Genomic DNA, 26431 nt, shown 5'->3' with positions numbered 1-26431 from the left:
TATAACTGATCCATGTTGCTGTATACCTGAAAATCACACAACATTTTAAATCAATTATACTCCAGTAAAAAGTTTAAAAAATTCCAAATACATTAAAAATAATTTTTTTTCAGATTTTATTTTATTATTATTTTTTTGCTTTACAATATTGTATTGGTTTTGCCATACATCAACAAGAATCCACCATGGGTGTACACGTGTTCCCAATCCTGAACCCTCCTCCCACCTCCCTCCCCGTACCATCCCTCAAAGAATGAAATGTTCCAAACTCTGGTGTCATCCCTGAGAAGACCTGTTTGTAGAAAATTGGCCAAATTAAATGGGCCATCCTAATCTGTACAAAACTTTTTCATATTTTCATCAGTCAAGTGTATGTTTATCTGGTGTTACTCACTACGGGCTTCTCACACGGCACCGTGGTAAAGAATCAGCCTGCCAAAGCAGGAGACACAGGAGACATAAGAAATGCAGGTTGATCCCCGGGTCAGGAAGATCCCTTGGAGAAGGAAATGGCAACCCACTCCAGTATTCTTGCCTGGAAAATTCCATGGGCAGAGGAACCTGGTGGCCTACAATTCATGGGGTCACAAAGAGTTGGACACTACTTACTAACTAAACAACAACAACAATATGTAGAAGAAAAACCTATTCCTCCCAGTCTCAACACTTCTGATGTCAGAGGTGTGGGCTTTCCTTACATCAGCCAATTCTCTACCTCTCTGGATACCACCTAGGTGTGCCACAATTCAGTTACAATAGTAACCACCAGGAGCTAGTGTAGACCTCACGGAGCCCAGTCCCATAAGACTCCTCCCACTTTAGACATCAATTGCAATCGGACTGACTAGCTATAAATTGGAGGGGGCGGGTCTCACAACTCCCTCCTTTGGTTTGATAATTTGTTAGAATGCCTCTCAGAACTCAGAAAAGGGCTTTACGGTCACTTATTTATTATAAAGGATACAACTCAGAAACAACCAAATGGAAAAGATGCCTGGAGCAAGGAGTGTGGGAAGGGGCAGGGGGCATCCTTGCCTTCTCTGGGACCCCTTTCTTTCTCCTCACCTATCACTTGGGAGATAATGACAGTACACCTGCCTCCCAGGGTTGGTGTGAAATGAAATACTGTGTGAAGTGAAACATGTGTGTGAAAGGTTCAGAACAGTGCCTGTGAATAGTAAATGCTACTAAGGACCAATGCATGTGACTTTGTGGTGTAGGATTAAATACCCAAATGAGAGTGGGCTAGGACAACAATAATTAACATTCATAGAGCAGTGACCCTGAGGCTAGGTGCTTTCTATGTATTAACTCATTTAATCCTCACAGCAGCCCAGGCTATATTTAAACTCTTAACTTTCATCATCATTACCATCACCATCATCCTTGGCATTATCCCCATTATACAAATGAAGATACTGGGATCCAGAGAGGTAAGTGGCTAGTCCAAGGTCACCTGGCCTACAAGTAAGTAGCCCAGCTGGGGTTTGAGCCCCTGAAGTCTAGAACCAAAGACCACTGCCTTCTCCCCTATTCCAGAAGGTGAAGATCCACGAACAACAGGCAGATTAGGAAACACCACATTAAATGTTATTGCCTTTTATTTGGCAAACTTCAGGGCAGCAAACTTGAATACCGTTTATTTTCCAGAAACACACGTCTTTAGCTTGTGCTTTGAGGGCTTCTTTACCCTTGTTCTTTTCAGCTCTGGGGGTGACGGCCCACATTGGCAGTGTCCCCTGAATGCATATTCAACCTCCATTCCTGCAGCACAACCTACAATCCTGGAAACATCTACAATTTCAGGGCCATGAACTCTTTCTCTTTCTTTTTTTTTCCCTCTTTTCTTTCTGCTTTCTCCTTACCTTCTCCATAAACCTCTTTTCTCTCCTTTCCACAATTTATTTAGGCCTGAAAAGAAGCCAGGGAAATGATATTTGCTTTGGGAGGAGTAGAGAAAAATAAAAGTTGAGCTAGCCAAGGAAAAGAATTAACTCTGATTTTCCACAAAGGGCTACTTCATAGAAAGTCTGGGACTTAACGGTGCTTTATAGTGGCTCTCACTCTCTCTCTCTTTCTCTCTTCTTTAGGAAAAACAAAGTTGCTGTAAACAGCTGGAGACCATAACTTGAAAAACCAAGAAAGTAAGATGAATAAAACTTCCTGTTTTCCTCTCCTACCCAAGTCTACAGGGGGTTGGCCTACGAGGCCGCCTTCCAGACCAGATGTTTGATTCCCAAAGCTTGTTTCAGAGTCTCTGCATATCAATTAATCTTGACACAGCACGACCAGACCTTAGATTCAATTACAACGAGCAGGCTTCAGCCAAGCGCCTGCTGGGACACAGGTTCCTCCTGGGAAAAGCCGGGTAAATGTGGCCAGCATATGACATGGGACCAGCGAGTCAAATTCTCTTTTATCGCAATCTAAATTACATGCAACAGCAGAACTCCTCCTAGAAGCCAGGTACCATGCTAAGATTCCAGATTTAGTCTCACTGAACCTCCTCTAATCCACATGACAGCCACACAAGGGAGATACAGTTACTAGCATCTCTGGTTTACAAATCAGATCAAGCCTTGGAGGGGATAAAAGACCTGACTTTACTTCTCCTCTTTCCCCTTCCTCACTCTCAACCCTTACTTGTGTGTGTGTGTGTGCGCGCGCACGCAACCGTGCTAAGTCACTTCAGTCATGTCTGACTCTTTGCGACCCCATGGGCCAAAGCCCACCAGGCTCCTTTGTCCATGGGATTCTCCAGGCAAGAATACTAGAGTAGGATGCCATGCCCTCCTTCAGGGGATCTTCCTGACCCTGAGATAGAACCCACAGCTCCTATGTCTCCTGCACTGGCAGGCAGGTTCTTTACCACTAGCGTGGTCCAGAAAAGACTAATGCATGGGAAAGAAACAAAGGGTCAGAGAAGCCTCCTCTCTGGTAAGGAGACATACTTGTCTGCGTTGCTCTGCTCCTGCCTAGGCTTCTGGGCGTGTTACTTTTCTCCTTGGCTGTTCATCCTCTTTGGAGACATGTTGTCATCTGTTTTGAAGGTCTGTCTGCATCCTCTGAGTTCACACCCAGCCATCAGCCTCAGGACCCACTGCCAGTAATGATGCAGGCTCCTTTCAGCCCGTCTCTCCTCCTCAGATGTGTAACCCAGAGCAAGGAGGATATATCCCTTCACGGTAAAACTCTTAAGTGCTCCAACGGATTATAAAACCGAGCTCCAAGCATGACACCCATCCGTATTTGTCGTTCTGACTCTGAGTGAGATCTGCCAGTAGGGTTAGTGGTGGGGTTGTTATTAAGTCTCTTCTCTGCAAAAGAAGGCCAAAACATGTGCTTGGACTGGAAGCTGTCTCTTGCCTTTTGAGTAGTTATCAGTAGCTAGAAATAGGAAGTCATTAAAGTATGTGTTTTTGTTTATTTTGTGGGATCTTCAAAATTTTCCATAATTTCTCAACTATAAAGACAACAGGTTTAGCTTTTCAACCAGCTAATGGGTACCCACCAGTAGCCTTCAGTGCTTTTCTGGGTGGCTTCCATATCAGGTAGAGCTTTGAGTGACTGCCCCCTCCAGTTTGTGGTCCCCATTCTCACCATCAGCCCCCCACCCTGTGCACCAAACTCGTCAAGGAGCAGAAACGTATAGTCTTTTCTCACCAAGTTCAGGAACTCCAAGCGTAACCTCCCTCATCCTTTTCAGGCAAGCATAGTGTAGGCCAGTGTTTAATGTTTGACAGCTGGAGAACATGCATTTAAATTTTTTTTTTTAAAAGAGAGAGAGACAAACAAATTTCTTTCCAGTAGAAATTTTCAGTGCCGTCAATATCCTAATGTCACTCTGAGTCCCCAAGAAAAGAATGTAGTATGTAGAGATTCCTAAACTTTTTTGACCTTAAAAGACTACTTGGGGACCTCTTATGATATTAATGTCCCATAGATACACTTTGGGAAATCATAAAGTGCCCATACAGCCACCATATGTTAAGGACTGATCAATGCTGAACACTGCATCCGTTTTCTCACTTAACATTCATCACATCCCAAATTGCAGGCCTGATCACCATTTTATAGGTACAGAAAATGAGGGTCAGAGAATGTCAGGTCCTTGCTCAAGGACACATAGCCAGGGGAGAATAATGCAAGGGCAAGGCCAAAGATTTTTTGCTGTCGTTATTGTTTACATTTTATTTATTGATTGATTTGGCTACATCCACTCTTAGTTGCTGGAGAAGGCAATGGCACCCCACTCCAGTACTCTTGCCTGGAAAATCCCATGGATGGAGGAGCCTGGTAGGCTGCAGTCCATGGGGTCGCGAAGAGTCGGACACGACCGAGTGACTTCACTTTCACTTTTCACTTTCATGCATTGGAGAAGGAGATGGCAATCCACTCCAGGGTTCTTGCCTGGAGAATCCCAGGGACGGGGGAGCCTGGTGGGCTGCCGTCTATGGGGTCGCACAGAGTCGAACTTGGCTGACGCGACTTAGCAGCAGCAGCTGTCTTAGTTGCGGCATGTGGGTTCTTCGTTGTATCATGCAGGGTTTTATTTTTGATGTGACATGTGAGCTCAGTAGTTGTGGTGTGGAGGCAGTGGAGTGCCCCAGCTTCAGTAGTTGTGTCCCTTGGGCTTAGTTGCTCCATGGATTATGGGATCTTAGTTCCCCTACTAGGGATCAATCTTGCTGTCCCTGCATTGCAAGGTAGACTAGACCACTAGACCACGAGGGTAGTCCCCAGGATCAAAGGTTTTGAATGGCAGACCTTGTCTTCTTTTTCCTTAAGAAAATTTCCTCCTTTCTAAGAAAGTTTTAAAATGCAGGAAAGAGCGTAACAAACACCCACCTTTTTACTATACAAAATTAGTCATTTTTCTTTGGTCATATTTCTTTCCAGTCTTTTTAAAAAATAAATTAAATATTATAGATAAAAGTTCATTTCTTATCAGGCTGCTTCCCTGTTATCAATAAACCCCAACTCTAGGAGCGAGGTCATGAAGGTCCATAGCCCAGGCTGCTTTTGGGTGCTCTCTTTTCAACCCATAAAAGTGTTTTCTCTCACCTGTGTTTTGTTTCCCCAGTGCCCTCTTGCATTCCATTCTAAATCTGAGGCGTGCAGAGAAATATTTTAAAATAACCTGATAAACAAAGCCTGAGATCAGTCGCCAGGACCATGGTCCACAGTTAAGAAGAGCCCTATTCAGGTTTTCAGAGAAGGGAGTAGAATCTAGGGGCATACTCTCAGGTGGGGCTGGAGCTGCAGAAGCTGACAGAGTAAGTGCTGTGGACCGCTGGCTAGTGAGGCTCATGGTGGAGCAGAAAACGGAGGGTCTACGCATGAGGACCCAGGCGGCTCCGTGTGCAGGCCAGTTATACCTGTAATCACCCCAGATCATCTCATCTCAGGTAAAACTCCCTGCCATCCTCGCTCTCCTCACTCGATTTTTTGTTCTACATAGTTACCCCTTCCCGGTATTCTGTTACATTTTCACTTGTTTATCGTTTCTTGTCTGTCTTCTCCACTAAAACGTAAGCTCTATGAAGGTAGGGCCATGTCTGCTGGTCACTATGCTCCCCTTTCACCTGCCCTCCTCTGCTCCAGCTCAAAGAGAATATTCAGTGCTTCTGGAGAGCATGGAAGGAGACAGCCAAGAAGGAAGCAGGGAATTTTTTTTTTTTTTTAAGATTTTAAAGCATCAATGGAGAATCAAGTTTGATAACGATTGAGTATAAGTTTATGACATACAAAAAAGAGAGAAGACAATGCTACACCTGGTGTTATTCTTGTAGGAACCTCTTTTCAAAGAAGGAAAACATGGACATTAGGAAAAGAAGTTAAACCCCACGCTTCATGGAACAAAATTTGCCATGAAAAATCCTGCTGCTGGTCACAGGAAGGAGGGACAGTAAATAGAGTTTTGTATCTCCCAATTTGGGGCTGTAGAGGTAATGGTGTGATGACCAAAAGTGGTTAAACCAAAAGCACATTGATCGTCATTGCTGTGACAACAGCAGACCCCCAGCTTTCTGTGGTTTGCAACAACAAAGATTTGCTTCTGTCCACTATGACCCTGATGGTCTCTGCTCCATTTAGGATACAGGCTAAAGGAACAGCCCTTATTAACAGCATACATTTCTTATGGCAAAAGACTTCTCCTTAAACATGGTATCCATTTCCATTCTATCAACCAAGGCAAGATACATCGAGGGGACAGGGCTGTATATTTCTCTTCTCAGGGAAGTCACTGGAAGTCTATGGCAATGGACAGGAAGTGCGAGACTTCCATAGGAAGGAAGAGTGAAGAGTTGAGAGCAATGATATGATCTTACCCCATCCCACCCCCAATTTTTCTGTCTTACTGAAGCTTAAGAAATTTCAGAACACTTCCTATACAATCTTAGGAGAAGGAAAGAAAGAAGGAGAAAGGAAACATGTAGAATGCTGCTGTAGTTTCTTAAAACAAGGAGAGATAAATCAAGGACATAGGATGCGGGTAGATGTAACATCTCCATTTATGCACTTTAGAAGGTAAGAAGGGGCACAGAGAGCCAAACCACAGCTGCCAAAGAATGCGGCCTTATGCATCACAGCCGTGACATTCGATTCATAATTTGGTAGGCTGCATTATCACTCCCAATTATTTGCTGCCCCTCCTTGAGAGAGGATTAGGTTTCCTTGAGCCTGGTGGGCTGCCGTCTGGGGTCGCACAGAGTCGGACACGACTGCAGCGACTTAGCAGCAGCAGCAGCAGTCATCAATGGATGGAGTTTGAGTATTCTGAATTGGAATGGTAGGCGAGAGACCACAGCAGTGCTTGAAAAGCACGGTTTCACTTCAGTAAGCACATTTTACCTTAGGCTGGTAACAGATTTTACTCTACATCTGCACCTCCACCCTCTGTCTTGCCCCTCGTCAGTTCTAGTGCTCTTGTTTTCTGTAATCTTTACAGCAGACTCTTTACTGATTGCCATTGGACTCAACTCTCTAGACTCTGATAGTCAACCCTGATCTGGGTCCTAAAAGCTGGTCCCTTACATCCAACAGCAGCTAGGTCATCACATCTGGACTTTTTCCCAGTAGCTTAAACTCGATATTACTAAACCTGAGTTCATCATTTCTGTACTTCCCTTCACTGTTCAGTGTCTTTTCTAATTCCAGTATTCAAATTACAACTCTGCCAGTCTCCAGAGGCTCAAAATAGCAAGTGAAATATACATTCTGAGATGTTTGCCACAACATATATCTTATATATGGAAATAGCCTAAATGCTAAACAATAGAGGAATAGTTTAAATTATTTGACTATATATAAGAGTTATGATGTTTAAACTAATACATTTATTAATTTAAAGTAAATTTCCAAGGAATGTTTAATGACTGGAGATGGGGTCCATAATATAGCATTAAATGAAGATAGACACAGAGGGGAAAAAAAGGTAATTTTTAGAAGTCAGACTTCAGTCAGGAGAATAAAGACACCTCCTGTCTTGCAGGCAAGGAGAGCTTCAATACAAGGAACAAGAGGATTCCAGACTTGTTGGAAAGGCTGGGGGAGCCATCCTGATCACCCCAGCCTGCATCCCTGAAGCAGGTGGCTCCCAGGAGCTCAACTGGAAGCCTCTGCAAATCTCAAGAACCCCCAGGAAGCTTTGGCTAGTGCCTTTGTCTGTAGCAGAGAAGTGGCTGGTTTTCAAAGGCTCATTCCCCTTAAGCCACTATAAAGTCACAACGTCCTCCCCTGTCTCAGCTGCCTCCAGGCTTAATGGCCTCTCCTTCTAGACCGACTTTCAAACCAGCATGAGCATATCGTACAAGCAAATCCCAAGAGGGAAATATTCAGCAAGAGGATTCTGGGAAATGCGGTCTCCAGAAAGGACTAACGGTGATGTGTTGATAGCAGATAATCAGTAAGTTACGGTGAATTATTATGCTTCCATATGGTGGAATAGTATGCAGGAACTAAAAAAAAGCAGCTTTACATATATGTTAAAACTGAAAGGTTTAAGACATATTACATAAAAAAGGAATATTGCTGACCATAAGTATAGTGTAACCTATTATAAAAATTAATAAAACATAAGTGTTGCCATAAAGAAATATAGCGAAGAAAGCTATCTGAAAGGTCACATAGCAAATTCATAGCCACAGTTAATTCTGGGGAGAAATTGGAATTAATGGGTTAGTGAAGAAGGGCTTCTTTTTTAATAGGTTCTTTACTGTTTGACATTTTCATAAAAATAAATTCATGTACTACTTATATAATTAAAAATTGAACCATATCACACATATATACAGGTGCGGCTTCCCTGGTGGCTCAGATGGTAAAGAATCTGTCTGCAAAGCAGGAGACCTGGGTTCCATCCCTAGGTTGGGAAGATCCCCTGGAGGAGGGCATGGCAACCCACTCCAGTACTCTTGCCTAGAGAATTCCATGGACAGAGGAGCCTAGCGGGTCACAGTGCATGGGGCCACAAAGTTGGTCATGACTGAACTCAGCAGCAGCAGCAGCATATCTGTATTTATGTATAGATATCATCTATCTATTTATCTATTGTCTATCTTCATTCATACACTGTAATGTGGCAGATATTGGGAAAATGACAATGGACAGACAGTTTGAGTCTGTGTTCCCCCTTCTCAGCAGCCTTTAGGGACTTCCCTGGCAGTCCAGTGGTTAAGACTTCACCTTCCGATGTAAAGGGTGCGAGTTTGTTCCCTCGTCAGGGAAGCTAAGATCCCACACACCTGGTGGCCAAAAAACCAAAATATAAAGTAAAAGCAATATTGTAACAAATTTGATAAAGACTTAAAAAAGAACCTTTAAAGAATTCGGGCTTGCTAAGTTCTTGCCCCTCCTTTGCCTACTCATTTTCACCACCACTCCATTTGAGTCTCTTTATTCCAACTATTTCATCTCCCAGAGGCACTACCCTCTCTTTCTTCTTGTTTAAATTCCATCTCAATTCTACGGTCTTCAAAGTTTTGTTCAACTCTTAGTTTCTCTGAAGTAGTGTGACTTGGGGAATGATTCCCAGACTTTAAGTCCTATCCTCTCTGAAGGTCAATGTCAAGTTTCTCCCTGGGAACCAATCTCCCTGTTTTGTCCATAGTGTTAAGCCCATGGCTATCTACATCCACGTACTAGACAAGGAAATGAGGCTCTCTGAAAGCCAGACTGCGTCTCCCAATAGCCCGCGGCTAGTGCAGAGAAACCACCTCCACTTCCCCTCAGTTCTGATGTTAGATGCTGTCTGATGTCTGCTCGGACAGCAGGCTTGAAGTACAGAGCTCCAGCATATTCTCAGGAGACATATGAGACTTTACACACAGCACAGACTAGCCCTGCGGCGTTCCCTTGTTAAAGGCAGTGCTCATTTTCTATCTATAGAAGAAATCCAAGATCAAAGCCACAGGTGTTTTTGTGGAAAACAAAGCACTTGCCTTTCAACCAGAAAAGAAGAGGAAGCCTTCACCTTTTCTCTGAAAGCTTGTTGAAAACGTCCCTGTCCCCATGTAGGATTAACCTAAATGCTCGTGCTCCCTGATGGTTCTATTCTTCATAAAAATGTGTCACTAATCTCACAGGGTTTTGGCTGAGTATAGAAGTAAAGATCTAGCTCTCCTGGGACACCGTGCTGGTCTCTGGGAAGATATGATAATTAAGAGAAGGATCTGGCCTCAGGAAGCTCGCAAGCTTTTTTTTCAGAAAATGTCATAAGAATCACAAGTTCCTTTGAAATCAAAGCTGCTTGCTAATCAAGCCTGTGCTTCTATCCTGACTTGGACAGATGGCACCAGTATGTTATTCCACCTGGCCTTCAGGATCAATGTAAACTGTGTCCTTGAAGATCCAATGTAATTAACATTCATCAGTCAGCAGCTATTAAGCACCTACCAAGAGCAAGGTGAGGCAAGGGCAGGGACCCAGTGCTGAGTGAGATGAGCTCCTTGCCTTTGGGGCAGTTGCACACCAGAGGTAAGTTTATTTATTTTATTATAACTAAAGGCTCTTTCTGCTCCTATCCTCTCTATTCCTCTGACTCTCTGATCTTGTGACTTGGAGCCTCTGCCACCGCCATGAAAAAAGAACATGACCACCAGTTTCATATAGCTCACAAGTCTCAGGGGAAGGATGAAGAAATCTTGGAGTAAAGCTGAGCTGTCCCAGCCCAGGCCAGGCAAATGCCCTGACGCTCATCTGAGCAGCAGCTCCATGACAGTGAATGGTTGCTATTTTAATCCACTGAGTTTTAGGGTTGCTTGTTATGCAGAGAATCTAAGCCAATCCACTGTATGATACTACATACTGTCTATGCCCTAGTCACAGCTGTCTTACAGGTAGGCAAGTCTGAATGTTCAGAAAAACTACATGATCTTTCGTTCCTCACATTATGATTCTTTAAGTTCTTAAAATGCAAAGGACATATGAATTACTGTACAGATTTGTATATAGAACTCACGTATGCAACATTTCATGGACAAGTTAAAGAATTTTTTGAAGGTGATTTTGTTTTAATGTGGACATCTCTATTGAATTTGTTACAATATTTATTCTGTTTTTTATGTTTTGGATTTTTTTTTTTTTTTTTTTTGCCATGAGGCATGTGGGATTTTAGCTCCCTGAGCCTGCAACCCCTGCACTGGAAGGAAAACTTTTAACTACTGGACTGCCAGGGACGGCGCTCGAGAGTAAGATCACTTGATTAAGTGAGATTTTTTTATTTACTAACTGATTTTTTTCTTTTTTGCCAGGGTGTGGGTGCAGGGAAGGCTGTCCAAGCCTTTAGTTGCAGCATGCAGGATCTGTTGATAGTTCTCTGACCTGGGATCAGACCCAGGCTCCCTGCATTAGAAGTGTAGTTTTAACCACTGAACCACTAGGGAAGTCTCTATTCACTAATTTTAGAATCTCAGTTCAGTTCAGTTCAGTTTAGTCGCTCAGTCCTATCTGACTCTTTGCGACCCCATGAATCATAGCACACCAGGCCTCCCTGTCCATCACCAACTCCCAGAGTTCACCCAAACTCATGTGCATTGAGTTGGTGATGCCATCCGGCCATCTCAAATCTACTCTTAATTAAAATGGAACTTTATCAATAATATAAGCTTCTGGAGACAGTTCAGTTCAGTTGCTCAGTCATGTCCGACTCTTTGCAGTCCTATGAACTGTAGCATGCCAGGCTTCCCTATCCATCACCAACTCCCAGAGCTTACTCAAGCTCATATCCATCGAGTTAGTGATGCCATCCAACCATCTCATCCTCTGTCGTCCCCTTCTCCTCCTGCCTTCTATTCTCCCAGCATCAGGGTATTTTCCAATAAGTCAGTTCTTCCCATCAGGTAACCAAAGTATTGGAATTTCAGCTTCCGCATCAGTCCTTCCAATGAATAATCAGGACTGATCTCCTTTAGGATGGACTGGTTGGATTTCCTTGCAGCCTAAGGGACTCTCAAGAATCTTCTTCAACATCACAGTTCAAAAGCATCAATTCTTCAGTGCTCAGCTTTCTTTAGAGTCCATCTCTCACATCCATACATGACTACTGGAAAAACCATAGCTTTGACTAGATGGACCTTTGTTGGCAAAGTAATGTCTCTGCTTTTTCATATGCTGTTTAGGTTGGTCATAGCTTTTCTTCAAAGGAGTAAGCATATTTTCATTCCATGGCTGCAATCACCATCTGCAGTGATTTTGGAGCCCAAGAAAATTAAGTCTGCCACTGTTTCCACTGTTTCCCCATCTATTTATTTGCCGTGAAGTGATGGGACCAGATGCCATGATCTTAGTTTTCTTAATATTGAGCTTTAAGCCAGCTTTTAACTCTCTTCTTTCACTTTCATCAAGAGGCTCGTTAGTTCCTCTTCACTTTCTTCCATAAGGGTGGTGTCATCTGCATATCTGAGGTTATTGATGTTTCTTCTGGCAATCTTGATTCCAGCTTGCACTTCATCCAGCCCAGCATTTCACATGATGTACTCTGCATCGAAGTTAAATAAGCAAGGTGACAATATACAGCCTCGACATACTCCTTTCCCGATTTTGAACCAGTCTGCTGTTCCATGTCCAGTTCTAACTGTTGCTTCTTGACCTGCATACAGATTTCTTGGAAGGTCAGGTGATTTGGTATTCTCACCTCTTGAAGAATTTTCATTTGTTGTGATCCACACAGTCAAAGGCTTTGGCATAGTCAATAAAGCAGAAGTTAGATGTTTTTCCAGAACTCTCGTGCTTTTTCCATGATCCAGCAGATGTTGGCAATTTGATCTCTGGTTCCTCTGCCTTTTCTAAAACCAGCTTGAACATCTGGAAGTTCACGGTTCATGTACTGTTGAAGCCTGGCTTGGCGAATTTTGAGCATTACTTTGCTAGCATGTGAGATGAGTGTAATTGTGCAGTAGTTTGAGCATTCTTTGGCATTGCCTTTCCTTGGGATTGGAATGAAAACTGACCTTTTCTAGTCCTGTGGCCACTGCTGAGTTTTCCAAATTTGCTGGCATGTTGAATGCAGCACTTTCACAGTGTCATCTTTTAGGATTTGAAATAGCTCAGCTAGAATTCCATCATCTCTACTAGTTTGTTCATAGTGATGCTTCATAAGGCCCACTTGACTTCACATTCCAGGATGCCTGGCTCTAGGTGAGTGATCACACCATTGTGATTATCTAGGTCATGAAGATCTTTTCTGTATAGTTCTGTGTATTCTTGCCACCTCTTCTTAATATCTTCTGCTTCTGTTGCATCCATACTATTTCTGTCCTTTATTGTGCCCATCTTTGCATGAAATGTTCTCTTGGTATCTCTAATTTTCTTGAAGAGATCTTTAGTCTTTCCCATTCTATTGTTTTCCTCTATTTCTTTGCAATGATCACCGAGGAACGTTTTCTTATCTCTCTTTGCTATTATTTGGAACTCTGCATTCAGATGGGTGTATCTTTCCTTTCCTCCTTTGCCTTTAGCTTCTCGTCTTTCTCAGCTATCTGTAAGGCCTCCTCAGACAACCATGTTGCCTTTTTGCATTTCTTTTTCTTGGGAATGGTCTTGATCACTGCCTCGTGTACAATATTATGAACCTCCATCCATAGTTCTTTAGGCACTCTTTCTATCAGATCTAATCCCTTGAATCTGGAGGAAGGGACTGTATCTCTGTGTCCACCTACCCTGACTCCACTCCTGTGATACCTCAGTGCTTCTTTAATAGAATTGTTTGTAGTCATGAAGCTTCCTGAAATAGGGCAGCTTTTCTAGAGAGCTCTGGGGCACAGTTTGTTGCTGCCAAAAGTTTGCAAGCTAAGATGTGTAAGCACTCATTCAAACATTACATATATCTTTTAACTAAAAATTTAAAATAAAGCCAGAAAACCCCAGTCTCAGGTACACATTTCCCTTGCCAATTAAAGCAGCACATTTTTCTTCTTCTCTACCAATCAGGTGCAAATTAGAAACAGGATTTTTTAAGAAAAATTGTCCCTCCCTCAGATTTCATCGCACAGCGGCCCTCAGTGCATGTACCCTGACAATTGCAAAACGGCCAATAAACTGTTGTGCTTGAAGGAGGCGTGCTCCAAGTTCCGGCGCAGGAATACGAATCCTCCCCAACGAGACCTGCCCCACGCGCCCACTCTGGCTGCAGGAGGATATCGCCCGTTTCTCTGTCCAAACCTGGCCTCCGTGTGATCTAGGTCAACGCAGCCAATCTCCTTTGTTTGTCCAGCTGGACATTAGGGATAATGACACCAAAGTACCTCACCAGGGCATCGAAGAGTTCAACAATGAAATCACATAGAAACCGTTGGTTGAAAAGTGCCGCAAAAAGTGGGCAGGAAAGGAAAAAACCCATTTGGCAGAAAAAGAGCGGTTGCACAGAAAGGGCCCTCCAGCAAACCAGCAGTTTCCTCTCCAGATCTTTCGATTCCCCCGGGTATTACCCAGCAGCCAATGCACTTCCCTCAATTGCAGCTGCCCAGGTTCACTCACCCCAGACCCCGCCCCTTTGACTTTTGTTTAGAGGAAGCACCGCCCACCCCCTTTCCCGGAAGCGAGGATGGACCTTACCATACACTAGCAGTTCTCGCTGACAGTCTTTCTCCTGCTTCCAACTCTTTTCTCAGCTTCAAAGGCTGGGGACTGTGCGTCAGTTAAGGAAAAATCCCAGTTCTCCACAACCTCATGTTGCAAGTCTTGTCGGGTGGTCTCACATCTCTCTTGAGAATGTGGCTGCTATATCTTGACTCCTCAGGTATACTGAGACAAGAAGAGTCCGATTTTAATGCCCCCTTATTTTGCTTGTAAATTGCCAGACTCATAGGCCCCTGATAAATTTTGTCGAGTGAATAAATATTGCTATTTCTCTCTTTACAGTTTGTTTTGCTTTGAATGTGTTTTGACTCGCCAACCAAATTTGAAGTTTCTCTAGGACAGAGGTTATGCCTCGCAGAGAGCAGGACCTCCGTTAGTCCTAGGAACTCAAAGTACAGTCCTGGGACCACCAGCATCAGTTACATCAGTTAGCTGTCTTGATAGATGTCTCATTGTCCTAGCAAAGTGCAACCAATTTCCTTGTTTTCTCTTTCTCTCCCCAAGAGCAATTTGTACTTTTACACTATAGAAGGAAGGATAAAAATCAGTTCTGATTTATCACAGCCTAGTTAGTGTACTTTTGACAGTTCTATCACGCTTCTAATGTTACACATTTCTTGCTCTGTCTCTTTTTTTGAGGAAGGTTCATGTTCAACTCATCCTCCAGTGCACAATAATCCCCTCACACACTAAATTTGTTATTGAAGTGTTTGATTTCTTTCTTTGAGCTGTCCTTTGATTGTGCCTACTGCCCTGCACGCATGAACATTCAATATATGTGCCACATTATTTACCAGCTGAGCCACCAGGGAAGCCCAATAAATGTGCCAGTCTCTTGTCAATAGAGTTTTGATGAGAAATTCAGTAATTAGTAGGAGAGAGTGGCAAACCCAAAGCATTAGGGCTATAACATATCAGCGTAAAGATCTTTGTTGGGAAGAGGACAGAGAATTATGAGGAGAGGAAGAGTCTGTAAATGGATGAGGTAACTAGGAAACACCTGGTGTGCAAAGATCAGTGTCTGTGTTAATATTTTTGCAAGGATAATCACAATTTCAGTTATTTTGCAGCACTACAGATTTCTGTACTGGCTCCAACTGTTGAAATATGCACCTGGAAATCTTGAGGAAAGGTTTTGTCTTTTGTTGAGCTCATCTTAAATGTTGGCTGGAACTTAATTTTTATTAGGGGAGACTTTATAGCTATTATCTGGAATGATGAGTATATGCCTTGATGTTAACAAGGATTTCCCAGTGGAAATGTTTCAGTGTTACAAAATGGGAGATTCAAGATGCAGGAAATAAAGTCAGCATAGGAACTGGGCATCCATTTCTCCCTTCTGAATTTCTCATTCTTTTTTTTAAAACCTCTGCAGAATATGTAAAATTCTTTGGATCTGAGCTCATACACAAGCTGGGAGAAGAATCTCACAAAAGATGGAATCCTAACCATTTAATGCTATATACAATGTGATGTTGTATATTTAGAGGGCAAATGTAGAGTCACTGAGCCTCTCTCAGAAAATGAGAATATGGAAATAGAAAAATCAACAAAAGCAAATGTTGGTTCTTTGAAAAGATCAACAAAATTGACAAAACTTTAGCTTTTAGCTAACAAGAACCAGAGTGAAGATTCAAATTACTGTACTAAAATCAGGAATGAAAGAGAAGATATTAATATTGAACTTCCAGAAATAAAAAAGATTATAAGGAAATACTATGATTAATTAACTTTTCTAGGTGAAATGAAGAAATTCCTAAAAAACACAAAATTCTAAAACTGACTCAAGAAGAAATAGAAAATGTAAATAGAATTAGAACAAGTAAACAGATTGACTTAGTGATTTAAAAACTTTTCACAAAGGAAAGCCCAGGCCCAGATGACTTACTTCTGAATTCTACTAACCATCTAAAGAAGAATTAATGCCGATTCTTCACAAGCTCATCCAAAAAATTAGAAAAGGATGAAATAGGCCCCAGCTCATTCCATGAGATCAATGTAATCCTGTTAACAGAGCTAGACAAAGACATCATGAAAAAGAAAATGATAGACCTACACCCCTATGAACATAGATGCTATAATCCTCAACAAAACACTAACAAAATAAGTCCAGCAATGTATTAAAAAAAAAAAAATTGCTTCCAGATGCCTCTCAGGAACTATATGAAATTAAAAAAAAAACCATCTTTTGTTTTACACCCCTAGATTTGGGGAAAATTTGTTACATGGCAGCTGATAACCATTGTACATGAGGTGCTGCCATAACAAAAACCAAATGTGTGATTGAAAGGGAGCTAGACCCTGCGAGGTCCTTCCAAAGGCCTTTCTGTGTCCCCTGCTTCTTGTTTGTAAGAAAAAGGTTTTCATTTTTCTAGACCTTCCCTGAGTTCCAAAGGGTAGACAAACAGTAATTAGGAGAATGAGGGAATGCAGAAAGACACAATGGTGCAGGGAGAGGGCCTGGGCCTGGTTCCTCTTCTGGGTATGTGCATAGCAATCTGATGCAAAATCTCTGTTCTTCTGCAGGAACTAAGGCCCCCCTCCAGGTGGAGGATGGTAATTTCAGGCTGAGCACAGCCTATGGATCCCAGACTGCTTGGAACCAGAAGGCTGTTGACTGAGATTTCTGGAACGCCGCCCTGTTACTTCAGTTCAGTTCAGTAGCTCAGTCGTGTCCGACTCTTTGTGACCCCATGAATCGCAGCACTCCAGGCCTCCCTGTCCATCACCATCTCCCGGAGTTCATTCAGACTCACGTCCATCGAGTCCGTGATGCCATCCAGCCATCTCATCCTCTGTCGTCCCCTTCTCCTCCTGCCCTCAATCCCTCCCAGCATCAGAGTCTTTTCCAGTGCGTCAACTCTTCTCATGAGGTGGCCAAAGTACTAGAGTTTCAGCTTTAGCATCATTCCTTCCAAAGAAATCCCAGGGTTGATCTCCTTCAGAATGGACTGGTTGGATCTCCTTGCAGTCCAAGGGATTCTCAAGAGTGGGGTTACACACCACAATTGGCTTATAAATTCTCCTTGCATGGCCCTTGCATCAACCTTTCTCTGCTCCAAACTCCGATAACATTGACATTTCAGTTTGTTTGTAGGTCAGGCACGGGAACCTGGGATTAACAACAGGATTAACTTTGGAATCAGAAAGTGGGAGAAACATGAAAGAACTTTTAAGAAAATGTGCTAATGAAAGCTCAGGAGTTCTGACTAAGGGTTAACTAAGCCCACTGATCCCAGGGGAGGTTACCAGAGAGAATGAGAAGGGAAGGAAGAAAATGGCATTGGAAAAGGGAGGAAGAGGTACACAATGGTAAAAAGGTCAGCAACATTAAACTATGGGATTGTGGAAAACAAAATATGTGCCCAGTGACCTGGCTGAGCTGGGGAAGGAAATTTCCAGCCCGAGTGCTGAAGGAGCCTCCTGGTTTCTTCTTCCTGCTTATATTTAAATGCAAGAGGAAAGAGACAAAATCAAGAAGTATTGTTTGAAAAAAAAAAAAAAAAGGAAAGACTCTGGAGGACTGACAGGTTTTGAAAGTTCTCAGCTTCTTTTTTTCTCAGCTTCTTTTAATGGCCAAGAATAAAACTTAAAACTGGCTTTGAGGCAGCATCAGTTCTATTGCAGCAATCCATAATTTGTTACACAATAATAGATAGTGTATATACTTCCCATCACACTCATAGTAAGTCTCTAATTTTTTACCAAGGCCTTTAAAATTCCCCTTTACTTACCAGCATCCATAGCACTCTCCTCCCACCTCATGGGCTCGAGCCAAGCTGAATTTCTCAGTCTTTCCTTAACATTCCAAGCACTGTTCAATCTAAGTGACTTTCTATTCTCTCGATTTCAAATGATTTCCCCCAACATGTTCATGGATGACTCTTTCTTATAAGTCATACCTTCCCTTTGTATTTAGATCAATACAGTTGATTGATCAATATAGTAGATCAATACAACTTAATTTCTATCAATTAAGTTGAAGAGTCAAAGTTTCTTTAAGGAGGCAACATTTCAGCTGTGGTCTGAAAGACAAGATACTAATAGTATCATTTAGTTGCTGGTATTATTTTTCATTTATTGATTTGTGTATATTTTAATTGTCTCTACACATCATCAAAAACGTCAATTCCACGAGAGACCATGTCTATCTTATTTATCACTATACTCTCAATGGTGCTTTCTTAGAACCGTGCGCAGCACAGAGCAGGAAACCAATAGATGTGTGCTGAATGAACAATGAATGAATGAGTGAATGAATGAATGCCTAGTTTAGGTGGCTGGGGCTAGGTGTCACAGCTGGCAGGGTTGAAACTGGTAACTCAACACTCAGGCCTTTAACCGCTTACTTCAATTATCTGAACAATTCCAATGAAATTGATGTCGTTAATAATTTCAGATCTCTCTATTGACAGGACCTTTCTTAAGTATATAAACAGAAACACACAATAGACCCAGAACAAAAGATATTTTAAAAATTAGTTCAAGAAGCTTTTATTTTATTATTATTATGTGTTCAAACTCTGCCAAATGTATTCATTTCATTTTGTCTTTTCTTTCTATATATTTTCCATAGAATTTTCCTTTCTTCTACCAGACTCAGGTAAGTCAGGATTTAGGGTTTCATCATTTCTCCCTTTCTTCTTCAGTTTCACAGAAAAAAATATGCAGTCACCAGAAAAGCCCACCACAGGGAATAATGAACATGAGGGGCCATATGGAGATGAGTGGAAGGTGTTAGAATCACTGCATCTCTTGTTTGGAGGGTAAAATCACTCTGGCAAGAGCAGGCATGACACAAATTCATTGCCACATGGCAGTGAGTGTTCTGCCTGGGAGATTATTTTGTTAACTCCATCTGCCTGGCATCACCAGAGGCTCTAAGAGCATGCTGGAACATTGAGACAATCTCAGTTTGGGGGGAGAACCCAAGCTCTTTCATTACTGGGTCCCTCTGGGGCTGATAGGGATCCTTTCTAACTGAGAGGTCTGTTTTGATCTCACTAGGACTGAAGTCCATCATTCTGTGTGGGCTGGCCCTGTTGGCTCACTCAGCAGCCCTCAAGTATTTTAGCTTCATATTGAAAGTTTTTCGTAAGCCAAGGAGGCAGGACAAATACACAGCAAACAGCTTTGAAAACTGTGGACAAATTTGGTCTCATTTATAGTGTTCTAACCAGTAAATCTTATTCCTCCCCCATAATAATCCTTCAATACACACACACAGTCTCACCACACACCTTGACACATATACACATATATACTACATATACACATATATACCCTATCTGCCTGCTAAGTCACCCGTGTCTGACTCTTCAAGACCTCATGGACTATAGCCCACTAGACTCCTCTATCCATGGGATTCTCCAGGCAAGATTACTGGAATGGGTTGCTATGCCCTCCTGCATGGGATCTTCCCAACAGGGATAGAACCTGCTTCTCTTATGTCTCCTGCATTGGCAGGCGGGTTCTTTACCACTAGTGCCACCTGGGAAATACATACATACACACACGTGTATACCTAAACACATACACACAAGCACAGTCACTACCCCTTTAAAATCAGCATAAAATTCGACTTTAAAATTACCATAAAAACACAAAAGCTGTGGTTTCGGTATGTGTATTTTCCAGGCTACTTTAATTAAGATTTTTTGTATTTGTTCTCATTTGAAATTTCTTTCAAGTCATGTGGAAGTTAGGCAGGAAGGCTGCTGCTGCTCAGTCGCTTCAGTCGTGTGCAACTCTATGCGACCCCATAGACGGCAGCCCACCAGGCTCCCCCGTCCCTGGGATTCTCCAGGCAAGAACACTGGAGTGGGTTGCCATTTCCTTCTCCAATGCATGAAAGTGAAAAGTGAAAGTGAAGTCACTCAGTTGTGCCCGACTCTTCGTGACCCCATGGACTGCAGCCTACCAGGCTCCTCAGTCCATGGGATTTTCCAGGCAAGAGTACTGGAGTGGGGTGCCATTGCCTTTGCGAAAATACTTTCCTAAGACTTAGTCTTTGCGTAAATGCTCATCCAAACAAACCAGAGAAAATTGATAGTTATGGTGGGAGGTGGCAAATTAGTGTCTACATATGGAAATATTTGAATCAATTTCTAATAAATACCTCCTAGGCTTTCTGTGTGAAGCAATATTTTAATATGGGATTTGGCATCAAATCCTCTCTGGAATAAACTGAGGGAGGGGATGGAGAGTGAGAATTTGTTTCATGGATATTACTTTATGGTATCTATTGAAAAAATGATTTGACACATAGGAAAGTGTAGGGGTGATCTGGGGACACTGAGGCAGGGTGTCCTTGCTCTGCTTGAAAGGCATAGGACCCAGACCAGCCATCAGAAGACCCTCATCAGGTTGATCAGGCACATTTCCTAGGGAACTTTAGGCTTACCTGATCCCATATCCTAAGAAGCCTCTATAACTATCAATTCATCCCCAGGTAACTAGCCTCACATTGGGATTTTCAAAGCCCACAAGCCCACAGTCTGTACAAACAGATGTTTTTGTGTCCTTTCTGCCTCTGAACCATCAAAAATTATGAAAATGCTATTACCTGGTACTGTTTATGGAATGTTTGTAGACTGAACAAAGGTTGTGTCATGGGATGGACAACTCACTGGCCTAGGAATTAGAGGGTAGGTATTCTGGTCCTCTACTATTACCTGTGTAAACTTGGGGGAACCCTGAACCTCTCTGAGACTCAGTCTCTCCATTTTTTAAACGGAGATAGTGGTAATATCTGCTCTCCCAATTGGTCAAAGGACTTAAGTGTGTGGAACAGTCCTAAAATGCGTGTCCCAGAGGGAAGGCATGATCATGATTTATGTCAAGGGATGCATGGAGTTAATTCATTACAGGTTACAGATTATTTTGGGCTTCCCAGGTGGTGTCGTGGTAAAGAATCTTCCTGATAATGCAGGAGGCACAGATGTGGGTTCAATCCCTGGGTCAGGAAGATCCCTTGGAGAAGGAAATGGCAGCCCACTCCAGTATTCTTGCCTGGGAAATTCCATGGACACAGGAGCCTGGTGGGCCAGAGCCCATGGGATTACCAAGAGTCGGGCACAACTGAGCGACTGAGCGTGCACATGTACAGTTTATTTCAGGGGGCTGCATAGAGCCCAGCTGGAGAAATCGTTAATGCTCTCCCCCACCCCACTCAAGCATGTTGTTGTGTGTATATTAGCAATTCTCAACTAGAGGTGATTTTGCCACCCACGTGGCATTTGGCAATGTCTGGAGACAGTTTTGATAGTCATGGTTGTTAGAGAGAGAGCAGACGTGCAACTGGTATCCAGACAGCAGAAACCAGATACCTCTAAACATCCAAAAAGGCACAGGTCAGCCCCTTACAACAAATTGCAGGACCCAAATATCAATAGGGCTGAGATGGAGAACCCTGGTGTGTGCATATGCCTTAGAGCTAGAGAGCAGTTGTAGGATGACTTGAGAGGCTCCAGTCCTCTGAGACACACCGTGAAATCTTCTCCTGGAGAGCTCAGCCAGGAGGTGGGGGTGGCTTAGTCACTAAGTCATGTTCGACTCTTGTGACCCCACAGACTGTAACCTACCAGGCTCCTCTGTCCATGGGATTTCCCACTGGAGTGGGTAGCCATTTCTTTCTCCAGGAGATCTTCTTGACCCAGAGATCAAACCCAGGGCTCCTGCATTGCAGGCAGTCTCCCTACATTTCTGCATTTCAGGTGGATTCCTTACTGACTGAGCCACAAGGGAAGCCCTGGAGAGCTGAGCCAGGTAGAAGGTATGAAATCCCCTGCAGTAGTTATGTGGGGGTGGTGGGGTAGGGGAAGCTCCTGAAGTATCTTAGCAGTAGCTGTCAATGTGTGGTCCTCAGACCAGCAACATCAGCACCATCCCAGGGAGCTTGTTAGACGTGCAAAGACTAGAACCTCACTCTGGACATGCTGCTGGTGCCTGGCAATCTGCATTTTTAACAAGCCCTCCTGGTGATTCAAACCCAGACTGTAGGTTGAGAACCCCTCACTGAATAATATCAAGACTCAGATCTTGCCACGTGGCACCCGGAAAAAGAGTTAGCTTGGGCCAGCTGTGGGGACTCCTGACCATCTTTTTAGTCCAGGAATCTCCCTGCTAGCAGCTCTACGCTTCAAAGAGCTGAGGCAACCTCTAGCTGCAGAAAGCAAGTGTCGTTATGACTTAGACCTCCTATTATAAGGCACCTCGCTGAGAACCACCTGGGGGAGGAATGCCCCAGATGGCACACACTCACTTGTGATGAGATGTTTGGGTGACAAGGTTTTTCTTAGTAGAGGACAGGAGTAGCTTAATGCTTCCCTGGGAGGGGCTGGCTCCCAGGTTCATGGTCTTGCCACAAGGTATGGCCCGATGTGGAGCACTACTCTTTCCAGTTGGTCCTCTGAGGATGCGGTTGAGGCATAAGTGGGGGTGGGTAGCCAATGAAGTTTCCAGAACTTGTGGTTTTTCCTTCAAGAGAGACTCCTCAGTTTCTAGACTTTTACTAATGGGACAGGTTCAAGCCCCAGTGAGAAGAGATACAGTAAATTCCTTTTGTCTCCAGATCTGGTGTCTGGGCCCATCTCTTACATGATCTCTGATTATATGGCCCTGGGAAAGTTGATTAATCTTCTTAAGACCACACTGCTTCATAAGTAACTTTGTAGGAATAATACACTTTCACTACTTCGTGACAATACTCATTCATTTAATAAACATGTGTTCCATACATGCCAAGTGGCATGGAAACTTGTAAGTGGGAACTGAAGATGCATGATGCCAAATCAACTGGAAACACACGTGTCCACTCAGTGTTTACAACATAAAGTGATAAATGCTGCATGAAGCCTGATGGGAGCCCAGAAGAGGCGGTGTGGAGGGCATCTATCGATCTCCAGGCCCCCTTGTTCTGACAGTAGCACCCAATTTAGTGTTGGGTAGCTAGGCTTCTCCCTTGGGACCCAGTGTCGCAGAACATGCCCATCAAGCACTGTAGCTTTCTCCCGGCTGAGGGCTGGCCCGGGAGCCCTGCTTGTTCAATCCCGGCTGAGGGCTGGCCCGGGAGCCCTGCTTGTTCAATCAGTCATGTCATCCCTGGAAGTACATTTTTGAGCTAAGGAAGCAAAGGCTGAAAAACATTTGAGTCTCATTTTTCCTCACAGGGGAAGTATGAAAAGACCATCTGTTTCTCTTTCTTGGATTCCAGCACTGCTTTCTGAGAAAGTATTGTTCAGCTCATCCTTCAGTTCTACGAGGACCCGACACACAGTCAATAGATGTATCCTTCCTGACCCAGAGTTGCTTCTGTTTCTCACAACCAGGGGACTCTAATTCATACACGGACTGTGAGTGTTCAGTGTGCAAAGGTAGGTCCACCGGGAAGCTCTCTGAGCTTGGGCATCCGGACACTTGCCTGCAAAGATGCCTTCCAAGGCACCCAAATGGATCCTGATAACATATTCAGATGGTCAGAGGTTTTCATTGCAAAAGAAGATTTTGATAGCAGTTGGTTATGAGCAATGCTCCTTTCGACCCTGGCTTTCTCTTATCACATTTCCTCTTGTCTTAGGTGAAAATGGAGTGACATTTTGAGAGCTCAGTTTAGGGGAAGCCAAGAAGAGAATACATTTAGTTTGAATTTAATGGAATAATAAGCAGATTTTCAGTCATTTTCAGATATAATGAAGTATTTCTAGTCTTTCCAGTTTAGGAAAACCACAGGTTTTAGGTATCCTAAAGTCATCTATTATAAAAAAGAATTTTTTTTTGATCAACCATGTTAGAAGAATTACTAAATTATATTGCTATTTCTCTATTAAAAGATTATCTTATAAATAATATTATAAAACTGTTGTTACATAAAGAGGTGATAAAAGACTATGCAGCCCAATGAATAGGGGGAAACTAATACAAAGACATATCAGATAATTAATTGCTTAAAGAATTCATTGATTTTTGTAATGTATTAGTTTTCAAAACTTGCATTTGTTGTAGTTTTTCTCATTCTAAAGAAATATTCATGTTTACATCTAATTTTATATTATTTTCTTAAAGAATGTCTTCCAAATTGAATTAGGATCGGGCCCACGAAACACAATCCAGCCCTGAAGATAAGAGTACATGTGGGAGACTTCCACGGTGGTCCAGAGGTTAAGAATCCTCCTGCCAATGCAGGGGTCCCTGGTCCAGAAAGATTCCACGTGCCGTGGGGCAACTAAGCCCATGTACCGCAGCTCCTGAAACTTGCAGACCTAGCACCCCGTGCTCCACAACAAGAGAAGCCACCACAATGAAAAGCCCAGGCATTGCAACTAGCGAGTAGTCCCCACTCACTGCAACTAGAGAAAAGCCTAGATAAAACAAAACTAGAGAAAAACCTGCAGCAACAGAGACCTAGTACAGCCAAAAAATAAAACAAAAAGTTTTTTAAAGATTGCATATGGGATGGCCCTTTGGAAGCTGTGACACACTGTGTCAATGTAAAGGGTAACACTTACCCAGCAAACATTTTACTGACAGCTACCTTTTTATGCCAGGCATTGGATAGCACTGATGATACAAAGTCACAGGCCTGGCGGGTGCATGGCACAGGAGCAGCCAAGAGGAGCTACCACACATCCAAGGTCAGGAGCAGCTGCAGATAGCAGTTACCCCACTTCAAAGGTCAGGAGTGGCAGCCAAGAGGAGATACCCCACGTCCAAGGTAAGAGAAACCCAAGTAAGATGGGGGGCGCTGAGAGAGGGCATCAGAGGGCAGATAGACTGAAACCACAATCCCAGACAACTAGCCAATCTGATCACATGGACCACACAGCCTTTTCTAACTCAGTGAAACTAAGCCATGCTGTGTGGGGCCACCCAAGACGGACGGGTCATGGTGGAGAGGTCTGACAGAATGTGGTCCGCTGGAGAAGGGAATGGCAAACCACTTCAGTATTCTTGCCTTGAGAATCTCATGAACAGTATGAAAGACAAAAAGATAGGACACTGAAAGATGAACTCCCCAGGTCAGTAGGTGCCCAATATGCTATTGGAGATCAGTGGAAAATAACTCCAGAAAGAAGGAAGGGATGGAGCCAAAGCAAAAACAACACACAGTTGTGGATGGGACTGGTGATAGAAGCAAGGTCCGATGCTGTAAAGAGCAGTATTGCATAGGAACCTGGAATGTTAGGTCCATGAATCTAGGCAAATTGGAAGTGGTCAACAGGAGATGGCAGGAGTGAATGTCAACATTCTAGGACTCAGTAAACTAAAATGGACTGGAATGGGAGAATTTAACTCAGATGACCATTATATCTACTACTGTGGGCAGGAATCCCTCAGAAGAAATGGAGTAGCCATCATAGTCAACAAAAGAGTCTGAAATGTAGTACTTGGATGCAGTCTCAAAAATGACAGAATGATTTCTGTTCGTTTCCAAGGCAAACCATTCAATATCACGGTAATTCAAGTCTATGCCCTGACCAGTAGTGCTGAAGAAGCTGAAGTTGAATGATTCTATGAAGACCTACAAGACCTTCTAGAATTAACACCCAAAAAAGATGTCCTTTTCATTATAGGGGACTGGAATGCAAAAGTAGGAAGTCAAGAAACATCTGGACTAACAGGCAAATTTGGCCTTGGAATATGGAATGAAGCAGGGCAAAGGCTAATAGAGTTTTGCCAAGAGAACGCACTGGTCATAACAAACACCCTCTTCCAACAACACAAGAGAAGACGCTACACATGGACATCACCAGATGGTCAACACCAAAATCAGATTGATTATATTCTTTGCAGCTAAAGATGGAAAAGCTCTATACAGTCAGCAAAAACAAGACTGGGAGCTGACTGTGACTCAGATCATGAATTCCTTATTGCCAAATTCAGGCTTAAATTGAAGAAAGTGGGGAAAACCACTAGACATTCAGATATGACCTAAATCAAATCCCTTATGATTATACAGTGGAATTGAGAAATTGATTTAACAGACTAGACCTGATAGGCAGAGTGCCTGATGAACTATGGATGGAAGTTCGTGACATTGTATAGGAAGCAGGGATTAAGACCATCCCCATGGAAAAGAAATGCAAAAAAGCAAAATGGCTGTCTGAGGAGGTCTTACAAATAGCTGTGAAAAGAAGAGAAGTGAAAAGCAAAGAAGAAAAGGAAAGATATAAGCATTGAATGCAGAGTTCCAAAAAATAGCAAGGAGAAATGAGAAAGCCATCCTCAGTCAGTGACCATTGCAAAGAAATCGAGGAAAACAATAGAATGGGAAAGACTGGAGATCTCTTCAAGAAAATTAGAGATACCAAGGGAACATTTCATGCAAAGATGGGCTCAATAAAAGACAGAAATG

The 26431-nt window shown here is 43.0% G+C and overlaps 1 pseudogene; it reads right to left on the bottom strand.

Annotated features, from left to right (window-relative positions):
- Nucleotides 1–3180: 3180 nt before the first annotated feature.
- LOC138442973 (poly(A) polymerase type 3-like) overlaps nt 3181–26431 on the bottom strand; it is a 37712-nt pseudogene continuing 14461 nt past the window's right edge.

The sequence above is a fragment of the Ovis canadensis genome, chromosome 6 (genome assembly GCF_042477335.2).
Source record: "Ovis canadensis isolate MfBH-ARS-UI-01 breed Bighorn chromosome 6, ARS-UI_OviCan_v2, whole genome shotgun sequence".
In the NCBI taxonomy this organism is placed as follows: Eukaryota; Metazoa; Chordata; class Mammalia; order Artiodactyla; family Bovidae; genus Ovis; species Ovis canadensis.
This window is presented reverse-complemented; position numbering and strand designations above follow the sequence as displayed.